The sequence below is a fragment of the Halichoerus grypus genome, chromosome 3 (assembly GCF_964656455.1).
Source record: "Halichoerus grypus chromosome 3, mHalGry1.hap1.1, whole genome shotgun sequence".
In the NCBI taxonomy this organism is placed as follows: Eukaryota; Metazoa; Chordata; class Mammalia; order Carnivora; family Phocidae; genus Halichoerus; species Halichoerus grypus.
The window spans coordinates 70,261,041-70,273,676 of record NC_135714.1 but is presented as its reverse complement, the minus strand read 5'-3'; the positions used below and the strand labels follow the sequence as shown (position 1 = coordinate 70,273,676).

At 38.5% G+C, this 12,636-nt stretch overlaps 1 protein-coding gene and 1 pseudogene across 10 annotated transcripts in view; one reads left to right on the top strand and one right to left on the bottom strand.

Moving 5' to 3' along the window:
- KLHL8 (kelch like family member 8) overlaps positions 1-12,636 on the top strand; it is a 60,067-nt gene that overhangs the window by 13,147 nt on the left and 34,284 nt on the right. Inside the window, exons 2-4 of one of the 10 annotated variants that reach the window (XM_078068931.1) lie at positions 5,337-5,492; positions 8,526-8,595; positions 10,934-10,956. The exons of 3 other annotated variants lie outside the window; for them this stretch is intronic. The gene's annotated coding sequence lies outside the window, so the exon portion shown is untranslated. Of the gene's footprint in view, positions 1-5,336; positions 5,493-8,525; positions 8,596-10,918; positions 10,957-12,636 lie in introns of all 10 variants that reach the window. 6 more of the 10 variants (XM_078068927.1, XM_078068929.1, XM_078068926.1 and 3 more) reach the window with 6 other exon arrangements.
- Positions 9,218-11,752, bottom strand: LOC118538643 (dynein light chain 1, cytoplasmic pseudogene; annotated as a pseudogene).

Genomic DNA, 12,636 nt, shown 5'->3' with positions numbered 1-12,636 from the left:
TTAAAAAATGCCTAGCTTATATATGAAGGAGATTTACTAACTAATTTTAGAGAATGTGCTGGAGAGGCTGAGATCTGTAGGAACTTTCTCTGGGAATGGAAGTGCTGGCAGGCATCATTTTTCTTACCCTCCTTCAGCCTAACCGGCCCAGAGCTGGTGGGACTCAGTTCTGATACTCTCCTTCTACCCTGCTGGTATTGCTCCTCTGCCCAGCATTCTCTTGTGGATCTACCCCACCCAATCTGCAGGTGTACCTCCAAAGTAGCTTCCATCCTGTCATACCCAGCGGGCAGCCTTGGTGTCTCCCTCCCCGCCAAAGCAACTGCTGCGTACCAAGACTGCATACCAACAACTGCATACCAAGCAGGCAGCTCTTCCCAAGTAATTCCTGCCCCAGGTTGGGGAAACCCTGCCCACCAGCACTCCCACAACAGTTGCAGCTAGGCCTCTCAGTCAGCTGTACCAGGGGCTAACCCCACCCTCCAGCATGCCCATAGTAGCTGCAGCCAGGCCATTTAGCCAGCTGTGTTAGGGACCAGCTCTGCTCATCAGTGTGTCCATGGTAGTTGAGGCTGGTCAATGTAGTCATCCTGGGTGGGGGCCAACCCCACCCACCAATGTACTTGCAGTGGTCATGGCCCAGTTACAATAGGAGGCACATGCAGCCACACAGGTGATACCCCTGGAGCACCTGGTTCTGGTGACCAGGGGTGGGATTGTGCTCCTGGGCTGCATAGGAGGCCCTTCACACAAGGCCACTACTTTCAAGACAAGGAGATATATCTGGCCCACTTGACATAGAAACAGAATCAGACAACATGAGGGGAGAGAGGAATATGTTCCAAATAAAAGAAGATAAACCTCAGAAAAAGAACTAAATGAAACAGATAAGCAATATACCTGATACAGAGTTCAAAATAATGGTCATGAACATGCTTGCCAGATTTGAGAGAAGAGTGGATGAACTGAGTGAGGATTTCAACAAAGAGAAAATATAAGAAAGAACCAATCAGAGCTGAATGATATAATAACTCAAAGAATACACTAGAGGGAATCAACAGTGGATTAAAAGATACAGAAGAATGGATCTTGATCTGGAAGGTGTGGGGAGTAGAAATCATCCAAGTTGAACAGCAAAAAAGAAGAAAAACCGTTTAAAAAAATGAGAATAGGGTAAGGGACCTCTGGGACAATATCATGCATACTGGCATTTACATTATAGGGGGTTCAGAAAGCAAAGAGTGAGAGAAAGTGGCAGAGAACTTATCTGTAGAAATGATTGCTGAAGGGGTACCTGGGTGGCTCAGTTGGTTGAGCATCTGCCTTCGGCTCGGGCTCAGGTTATGATCTCAGGGTCCTGGGATTGAGCCCCACATCAGGCTCCCTGCTCAGCGGGGAGCATGCTTCTCCCTCTCCCTCTGCCCGCCGCTCCACCTGCTTGTGTTCTCTCTCTCTCTGTCAAATAAATAATAATAATAAATAATAAATAAATCTAAAAAAAAAAAGAAAAAAAATGATTGCTGAAAACTTCCCTAGCCTGAGGAAGGAAACAGGCACTTCCAGGTCCAGGAAGTACAGAGAGCCCTAAACTAGATGAACCCAGAGGTCCACACCAAGACATACTAATTAAAATATAAAAAATTAAAAACAGAGTCTTAAAAGCAAGAAAAAAGCAACTAGTTACATACAGGGGAAACCAAAGGCCATCGTTGATTTTTCATTAGAAACTATGCAGGCCATAAGGGAGTGGCCTGATATATTCACAGTGCTAAAGGAAAAAACCTATAACCAAGAATACTCTACCCAGCAAGATCATTCAGAATTGAAAGAGAGTTAAAGAGTTTCCCAGACAAACAAAAGTTGGAATTCATTACCACTAAATCGACCTTACAGGAAATTTTAAAGAGACTTCTTTAAGTGGAAAAGAATGGCCAAAACTAGAAGAAAATCATGAAAGGAAAAAGTTCCACTGGTAAAGGCAAACATAATACTAAAGGTAGTAGATCAGTCACTTATAATGCTAGTTTGAAGGTTATAAGACAAAAGTATTATAACTAGTTATATCTACAGTAATTGGTTAAAAGATACACAAATTTAAGAGATGTAAAATATGACATAAGCATGGAAGGGCAGAATAAAAATGTAGTGCTTTTAGAATGGGTTCAAACTTAAGTGACTATCAACTTAAAATAGACTGCACAGGATGTTAAATATGAACTTCATTGTAACCACAAATCAAAATCCTGTAATGGATACACTAAAGATAAAGGAATCCAGTCATACAACTAAAGAATGTCATCAAATCACAAGGGAAGAGTGTAAGAGAAGAATGGAACAGTGAAGAATTATAAAAAAACCCAGAAAACAACAAAACGGCAATAAGTACATATCTGTCAGTAGTTACTTATTTTTTTTAAAGATTTTATTTATTTATTAGAGCACACACATGCAAGTTGGGGGAGAGGCAGAGAGGCAGAGAGGAAGGGAGAGGGACAAGCAGACTCCATGCTGAGCACAGAGCCTAACATGGGGCTTGATCTCATGACCCCAAGATCATGACCTGAACTGAAACCAAGAGTTCGCTGCTCACCTTACTGAGCCACCCAGGCACCCCTATCAGTAGTTACTTTAAATGTGAATGAACTGAATGCTCCATAAAAAGACAGGGTGGACGCCTGGGTGGTTCAGTCATTAAGCATCTGCCTTCAGCTCAGGTCATGATCCCAGGGTCCTGGGATCGAGTCCCATGTCTGGCTCCCTGCTCCACAGGTAGTTTGTTTCTCCCTCTGCCCCCTCCCCCCACTCATTTTCTCAATCTCTCACTCACTTGCTCTCTCAAATAAATAAAATCTTAAAAGAAAAAAAGACATTGGGTGACTGAATAATGAATCAGGACCGATCTATATGCTATAAGAGACTCACTTCAGACCTAAAGATACATACAGACTGAAAGTGAAGGGATGCAGAAAGATACTCCATGTTGGGGTGCCTCTCTCTCTCAAATCTTTTTTTTTTTTTTAAGATTTATTTATTTTAGAGAGTGCATAAGCAGGGGGAGGGGGAAGGGGAGAAGGAGAGAAGTAGACTCCCCCCTCCGAGTGCGGAGCCTGATGTGGGGCTCAATCTCACGACCCTGAGATCATGATTTGAGCTGAAACCAGGAGTCGAATGCCTAGCTGGCTGAGCCACCCAGGTACCCCTCAAATAAATAAATCGTAAAAAAAAAAGATATTACATGTAAATGGAAGTGAAAGAAAAGCTGGAGTAGCAATTCTTATATCAGACAAAATAGACTTTAAAACAAAGACTGTAACAAGAGCCAGAGAAGGGCATCACATAATGATAAAGAGATCAATCCAACAAGAAGATATAACAGTTATGAATATCTATGCACCTAACATAGGAGCACCTAAATATATAAAGCTAATATTAACATACATAAAGGGAGAAGTTGACAGTATACAATGATAGTAGGGAATTTTAAAACCCCACTCATACCAGGGGATGGATCATCCAGATGAGGAAACAGTGGGCTTGAACAACACATTAGACCAGATGGGCTTAACATATAAATACACAACATTCCATCCAAAAAGGGCAGAGTGCACATTCTTTCAGGGTGCACATGGAGCATTTTCCAGGATTATCTTAGGCTACAAAACAAGTCTCAATACATTTAAGAAGGTTGAAATCATATCAAGCATCTTTTCTCACCATAACGATTTTTTACAAGAAAAAAAAACTTGAAAAACATAAACATGGAAGCTGAACAACATGCTACTAAACAACTAGTGGGTCAATGAAGAAATCAAAGAGGGAATTAAAAAAATACGTGGAGACAAATGGAAATGGAAACAATGCAAATTCTCTGGTATGTGGCAAAGGCCTACCTCAAGAAACAAGAAAATTCTCACACAATCTAACCTTATACCTAAAGGAACTAGAAAAAGAATAAAGCCCCAAATTAATAGAAGGAAAAAAATAACAAAGATCAGAACAGAAATAAATGAAATGGAGACTTTAAAAAATGGTAGATGATCAGTGAAACTAAAAACTGGTTCTTTGAAAACATAAAATTGACAAATCTTTAGCTAGACTCATAAAGAAGAAAAAAGGACTCAGGTGTATAAAATCAGAAATAAGTTACAACCAACACCACAGAAATACAAAGGATTATAATAGACTACTATGAAAACAAGTTGGACAACTTAGAAGAAATGGATAAATTTCTAGAAATACATCTAAGACTGAATTAGGAAGAAATAGAAATCTGAACAGACTGGTTACTAGTAACACAATTGAATTGGTTATCAAACTCCCAACAAACACAAGTCCAGGACCAGGTGGTTTCCCAAACACCTGAATTCTACCAAACATTTGAAGAAGAATTAGTACCTATTCTTATCAAATTATTCCAAAAAATAGAAGAGGAAGGAGTACTTCCAAATTTATTTTACCAAGCCAGCATTACTCTGATACCAAAACCAGACACACCACAAAAAAAAATTATAGGCTAGTATCTCTGATGAACATAGATGCAAAAGTCCTCTACAAAATGTTAGCAAACCAAATTCAACAATACATTAAAGGGATCATTCACCACAATTAAGTGGGATTTTTTCCAGGGATACAAGAATGGTTCAATATTCACAACTCAATCAATGTGATATATTAACAAGAGGAAAGAAAAATCGTGTGATCATATCAATAGATGCAGAAAAAGCATTTAACAAAATTCAATATTCATTCATGATAAAAACTCAACAGGGTGGGTTTAGAGGGAACATACCTCAACATAATAAAGGCCATATATGAAAAACAAGCAGAGGGCCTGGATAGACATTTTCCCAAAGAAGACAGATGGCCAAAGGACACATAAAAAGATGCTCAATATTACTAGCCATCAGAGAAATGCAAATTAAAACCACAATGCAATATCACCTCATACCTGTCAGAATGGCAGTTATCAAAAAGACAATAAGGGGCTCTTGGGTGGTGCAGTTGGTTAAGCGTCCAACTCTTAGTTTCGGCTCAGGTCGTGATCTCAGGGTTGTGAGATTGAGCCCCACATCGGGTTCCACACTGAGCACAGAGTCTGTTTGGGTCTCTCTCTGCTCTTTCCCTCCCCCCATGTACACACGTGTGTTCTATCTCTAAAATAAATAAATCGTTAAAAAAAAGACAGGAAATAACAAGTCTTGGCAAGGATATGAAGAAAAGAGAAGTCTTATGCACTGTTGGTAATATAAATTGGTGTAGCCACTATGGAAAACAGTATGGCGGTTCCTCAAAAAATTAAAAATGGAAATACCTATGTACCACTATGTTTATTGCAGCATTATTTACAATAGCCAAGATATGGAAGCAGCCCTAGTATCCATCAATAGTGAGTGGATAAAGATGTTATAACTACAGTGGAATATTACTCAGCCATAAAAAAGAACAAAATTTTGCCATTTGTGACAGCATGGATGGAGCTAGAGGATATTATGGTAAGTAAAATCAATCAGACAGAAAAAGACAAATACCGTATGATTTCATTTATATTTGGAATCTAAAAAACAAATGAACAAACTAAAAACTAAAGAGACTCTTAAATACAGAGAACAAGACAGTGGTTGCCAGTGGTGAGGTTGGGGGGGATTGGTGAAATAGGTGAAGTGAATCAAGAGGTACAAATTTCCAGTTATAAAGTAAATCACAGGAATGAAAAATACAGCATAGGGAATATAAATAATATTGTAATAACTTTGTATGGTGACATATGGTAACTATACTCACCGTGGTGAGCATTGCATAATGTGTAGAACTGTTGAATCACTATGTTGTACACATGAAACTAATCAGTTATGTCAACTATACTTCAATTAAAAAAAAGGAAGAATGAGTCTAAGAGTACTATTGCTGCCGGTAGTAGGTACTACGGCAGTGCCATTTGAAGTTCCTCTTTCTACTTAGTACTGTTCTGATTAATGTGTAGTATAAAAGTCACTCTGCCTACAAAGATTTTAGCTATGAGAACAATACAGTATGAGTTAATACAATGTTCTACATAATGGTATTATATATATTGATAGTACATGCTAATATGTGATACAGATTATAACTACAAAGAAATTAGAAAAAGAATAGAGTGACTTAACATAATATCCTTATGCTTTTGCTGTAAGTTTTGTTTTCTGAAATTCATTGTAAGTTGTGTTTAAATGTAAAAACACATTAGTTCTATTATATATTCTCTGCACTGGACCAGTAAAACCTATCTGCTTCTGTTTGAAATACTTTTTTCTTCAGAACTTATTTTTGTTGATTAAGAATGACTTTACTAGCACTTAGAGGAACCAAAAAAATGGTCTCACTTCTTGTCTCCTTCAGTGTCATAACACACTATGGTGTGATAGAAACAGACTTCGATGGATCATCTCTTTTTTTCTTTTTTTTAATCTCTTAATATATTGGGGAAGGGGGAGTATCTTATTTTTTTCTCCCTAAGGGTTAGAATCTTAGATACAGTTTTTTAACATTTTGGGTTAGAGTTTACTTTCACTTAATACAGTCTTTATGAGTCCCAAAATCTGTGAAGTTCCTCAGAGGAGTGAAATGTCAGGGTAAATATTCTTTTCCTGATCTTGTCTTCCTATTTTATTTATATATGATAGATTTTTTAAAAAGTTGAGGACAGTGCATTTTTTTGAATAGACCATTTTAAGGGAATTTGGTATAGAAAGTTTTTGAGCTGTTGTGTCTTGCCCAAATCTGCTATCAATGTAAAAATAATTTTATAAAAATGAATCGTAATGCCCTTTTCATAGAACAGTCCTCTGACAAAGGAAAGAGTTTTGTGACAATAATAATAAATTAAACCTTTCACTAAACAGAAGCTAGAGTGGTTTGATACAAGGGACAATGTGTATGGTAGTTTTGAATTGTAGGTAAGTAAACCTAGTGAAATTTAGAAGTAACATATTAGTAATGCTTGCCATCCTAATACTCAGACTCTTAGGGCACAAAATATGGTATGATGAAAGTTCTGGATGAAAGAAGACTCAAGGGCGCCTGGGTGGCTCAGTCGTTAAGCGTCTGCCTTCGGCTCAGGTCATGATCCCAGGGTCCTGGGATCGAGTCCCACATCGGGCTTCCTGCTCAGCGGGAAGCCTGCTTCTCCCTCTCCCACTCCCCCTGCTTGTGTTCCCTCTCTCGCTGTCTCTTTCTCTCTCTGTTGAAAAATAAATAAGATCTTTAAAAAAAAAAAAAAAGAAAGAAGACTCAATAGCCTAACCAGTAAAGAAGAGTTGACTAACATATAGCCCACAAAAATCATTTTGACTCAATCACTTATGACCCAGGCTTATGTGGGCAAGATACATAGATATTACTAAGATACTTTCCTCTAAGAGTTAACACTGTGTTAAGTAGACAGATCTAGGGGCGCCTGGGTGGCTCAGTCGTTAAGCGTCTGCCTTCGGCTCAGGTCATGATCCCGGGGTCCTGGGATCGAGTCCCACATCGGGCTCCCTGCTCGGCGGGAAGCCTGCTTCTCCCTCTCCCACTCCCCCTGCTTGCATTCCCTCTCTCACTGTGTCTCTCTCTGTCAAATAAATAAATAAAATCTTTAAAAAAAAAAAAAAAAAAGTAGACAGATCTAAAATACAAAAGGAATAAAGTCAGTCAGAGAAGTACATTGTACCATATGGGTTCACAGAAGGGTGATCATACCCCATTGGGAGAATTTAGAGAAGGCTTCATGCAATTCAGAAACATTATTTAAGTTGGGCCTATAGATCATTCCCTCACAAGAAATAGCTTGAGTACTTGCACATATATTTGAGAAAAATGGAATAGTGAAGTCTGATTTAATAGAAAAAGAATGGGCTTAGTCAGAGCCGAATTGAAATCCTAGCTCCCCGGGTGCCTGGATGGTTTAGTGGGTTAAATCAGACTTCAGCTCGGGTCATGATCTCAGGGTCCTGGGATTGAGTCCCGCATGGAGCCTGCTTCTCCCTCTCCCTCTGCCCCTCCCCCCACTGGTGTGCGCATGCTCTCTAAAATAAATAAATAAACTCTTTAAAAAAAAAAAAAAATCCTAAGTTCCCAGGTTCTATCTGTGTCACTTTGGGCAAATCAGGGATGTTTAGGCCATCCATAATGTATTCATGATGTTTACATGGGAAAGTTTATGTAAGATTTCTGGCAAAATATGTGACACATAGTGGCTTAGTAAGTAGCCTTTCCCCCTCCTCTCCCCTACTTTATGTCAAAAATTAATGGAGGAAAAGACTAGAAGGTAAGTTGGAATCAGAGCAATGAATGCCAGGATAAGCAGTTTGAACTACATACATCAAACAGTTTGGAATTGACACTGAGAACTAGATAAGTCTGGCAGCATTGCCTGTAATAGATGTTTAGGGATGATAGGGCCATGGTGATTGGTTAATGGGGGCTGTTATAATCCAGGCAAGATTGGTACATTTCACAGTACGGTGGTCCCCCCACCCCTCCTTTATCCATGGCTTCATTTTCTGCAGGTTCAGTTTTGTGAGGTCAGCTGCTGTTGAGAAGCAGATGGAGGATCATCCTCCTGATGATCATCAGAAGGTCAGTTGTAGCCTAACAGTACATCGTAATGCCTGTGTCATTCATCTCACTTCATCTTATCATGTAGGCGTTTTGTCATCTCACATCACAGGAAGTGTGGGTGTAATACAGTAAGATATTTTGAGAGAGAGAGCACATTCACATAACTTTTACTATCATATATTGGTTATAATTGTTTTATATTAATAGTTAATCTCTTACTGTGTCTAATTTATATATTAAACTTTATCATAGGTGTGTATGTATGATCATCAGAGATATTGTCCTGTAGTTTTCTTTTTCTTGTAGTGTCTATCTTTTTTTGTATCAGGGCAATGCTGGCCTTTTAGAATAAATTTGAAAGCTTTCCTTTCTCTTCTATTTTTTGGAATAGTTTGAGAAAGATAGGTGGTATTCTTTAAATGTGTGGTAGAAACGTCTCTGAAACCATCTGGTCCTGGACTTTTGTTTTTGAGAAACTTTTTGGTTATTGATTTAATTTCATTGCCAGTAGTCAGTCTTCTCAAATTTTCTATTACTTCCTGATTCAGTTTTGCAAGGTTATGTTTCTAGGAATTTATCCATTTCTTATAGGTTGTTTCTTATAGGTTGTTCTTATTTGTTGGCGTATAATTTTTCCTAATATTCTCTTATAACCCTTTGAATTTCTGGGGTGTCAGTTATTTCTCCTTCATTTCTGATTTTACTTGATTCCTCTCTTTTTTTTTTCTGATAAGTCTGGCTAAAGGTTTATAAATTTTATTGATCTTTTCAAAGAACCAACTGCTGGTTTTATTGATTTTTTGGGGGGGGTCTATTTCATTTCTGCTCTAATCATTATTATTTCCTTCCTTCTGGTTTTGGGCTTTTTCTAGTTCCTTTAGGTGTAAGGTTAGGTTTTTTATTTGTGATTTTTCTTGCTTCTTGAGGTAAGCCTGTACTGCTTAATCTTCCTTAGAACAGTTTTTATTGCGTCCCAAAGATTTTGGACCATTGTGTTTTCATTTTCATTTGCCTTTGTTTTGTTTTGCTAATTTAATAACCAATAACAAAATTGTACAGAGAATGCCCATAGAGGTTCAGAGATCAGGGTGTTCTCTCATGCAAGGCTTAAGATTTCAGTCTCTGGTATTTGGAATTTAGGCTGTAGTCCTTGTTTTTGAGTGGACCACTGGGTATGTGACACCCAGTACATGCTTTTAACCAAGTATGAACAGAAGAATGGCCACTTGGCCCAGGTAGTAGTAGATGAAGTGTTGGTTTCATGTGTCACGTAACTACTGAAGTTTCTCCCCACGATGCAGTGCAAGGTGGGGTTGTACTTCTTGTTAAACTCCTTAATATGGGCTAAAGTGTCCTTCCCTATATTCAGTGTCTGAGTAGCACACTCCACTGAGTCCTGTTGCGTCTCCTCTGACATACTGGCATTTGATTACAGACTTTCAGTAAGCACATGGTTACAGAGGAGCAGGGGGTGGCGGACTGCAATGGCCTCCTGGGGGAGAGGCTGGTGATGCTCACACCTGGTGGGAGCTACCGTGCTATTGAAGCCATGGCATCTAAGGAGCTGTATGCCAGCTGCTGCCGTCTAGTCTGTCTCTGTGTATTTTGTGATTTCCAGGTTAGCCCATTCATTGTTCCACTGTTTGGGGATGGAATGTTCTGAATACATCTATCTGATCCAATGTGTCATTCAAAGCCATTGTTGCCTTGTTGATTTTCTGTCTGGATGATCTATCCATTAATGTAAGTGAGGGTGTTAAAGTCCCCTACTGTTATTGTATTACTGAAATTCTTTTCTTTACGTCTGTTAATGGTTTATGTATTTAGGTGCTTTTATGTTGTGTGCATAAATATTTAGAATTGTTATATCCTCTTGTTGGATTGTGCTGTTTATCATTATGTAGTTTCCTTTGTCTCTTGTCACAGTCTCTGTTTTAAAATTTATTTTGTTCAGTATAAATATTGCTACCCCAGCTTTATTTTCATTTAAAAAATTTTTAAATTTAAATTCAATTTAATTAACATATAGTGTATTATTAGTTTCAGAAGTAGAATTTAGAGAATCATCAGTTGCATATAACAAACACCCATTGCTCATTCCATCAAGTGCCCTCCTTAATGCCCATCACCCATTATCCCATCCCCCCACTTACCTCCCCTCCAACCACCCTCAGTTTGTTTCCTAAGATTGAGAATTTCTTATGGTTTGTCTCCCTCTCTGGTTTTGTCTTGCTTAATTTTTGCTCTCTCCCCCTATGATCCTCTGCCTTGTTTCTTAAATTCCACATATCAATAAGATCACATGATAATTGTCTTTCTCTGATTAACTTATTTCGCTTAGCATAATATCCTCTAGTTCCAGCCACATCATTGCAAATGGTAAGATTTCATTCTTTTTTTTTTTTTTTTTTTTTAAAGATTTTATTTATTTATTTCACAGAGAGAGACATAGTGAGAGCAGGAACACAAGCAGGGGGAGTGGGAGAGGGAGAAGCAGGCTTCCTGCGGAGCAGGGAGCCCGATGTGGGACTCGATCCCAGGACCCTGGGATCATGACCTGAGCCAAAGGCAGACGCTTAACGACTGAGCCACCCAGGCGCCCGAGATTTCATTCTTTTTGATAGCTGTGTAATATTCCAGTGTGTGTGTGTGTGTGTGTGTGTGTGTGTGTGTGTGTGTGTCTGCACACCGCATCTTTATCCGTTCATCTGCTCTTTCCATATTTTGGCTATTGTGGACATTCACAGCTCTGTTTTCACTTCTATTTGTATGATAAATTAATCCCTTCACTTTCAGTCTGCATGTGTCTTTAGATCTGAGGTGAGTGTTTTGTAGGCAGTGTATCAATGGATCTTGCTTTTATATCCATTCAGTCACCCTATGTCTTTTGATTATAGCATTTAGTTAATTTATATTCAAAGTAATTATTGATAGGTATGTACTTATTGCCATTTTGTTACTTTATATGGTTGTTTTTGTGTTCTTCTCTGTTCCTTCCCTTGCTTTCTTTCCTTGTGGTTTGATGGCTTTCTTTAGTGATATGCTTGGGGATTCCTTTTTATTTTTTGCATATCAATTACAGATTTTTGATTTGTGGTTACCATTAAGTTCACATGTAATATTTTATGCATATACCAGTCTATATTAAGCTGATGGTTGCTTACTTTGAACCCATTCTAAAAGCACTAAATCTTTAATCCCCACATTTTATGTATATGATATAATACTTCATATCCTTTTGTGAATCCCTTGGCTGACTTTTTAGAAATAATTGATTTTTACTACTTTTGTGCTTTAACCTCTGTACTGGTTTTATAACTGATTGATCTAGTACTTTTATTATATTTGTATTTACCTGTGAAATTTGTTCCTTCCCTAATTTTCTTACTCTTGATTATGGTTGTTCCTTTCCACTCAAAGAAGTCCCTTTAACTTTTGTTGGTGTGGGAAACTCTTTATCTCTCCTTTTCTGAATGATAGCCTTGCTGGGTAGAGTATTCTTGGTTGCAGGTTTTTTCTTTTCAGCACTTTGACTCTATCATGCCACTCCCTTCTGGCCTGCAATGTTCTGCCTAAAATTCAGCTGATAGCCCTACAGGGTTTCCCTTGTATACAAGTAACTATTTTCTTTTCTCTTGCTGTTTTTATTTTATTTTATTTTATTTTTTTAAAGATTTTATTTATTTATTTGACAGAGAGACACAGCGAGAGAGGGAACACAAGCAGGGGGAGTGGAAGAGGGAGAAGCAGGTTTCCCGCTGAGCAGGGAGCCTGATGGGGGGCTCAATCCCATGACTCTGGGACCATGACCTGAGCCGAAGGCAGACGCTTAATGACTGAGCCACCCAGGTGCCCCCTTTCTTGCTGTTTTTAAAATTCTCTCTTTTTCACTACTTTTTGCCACTTTGTTATGTATCATGGCGTAGACCTCATTGGGGGTTATTTTCTTCGGCGTTCTCTGTGCCTTCTAGTTGTGGATATCTCTTTCCCCAGATTTGGGAAGTTTTCAGCTATTCTTTCTTCAAATAAGTTTTCTCTCCCCTTTTCTCCTGTTCTCTT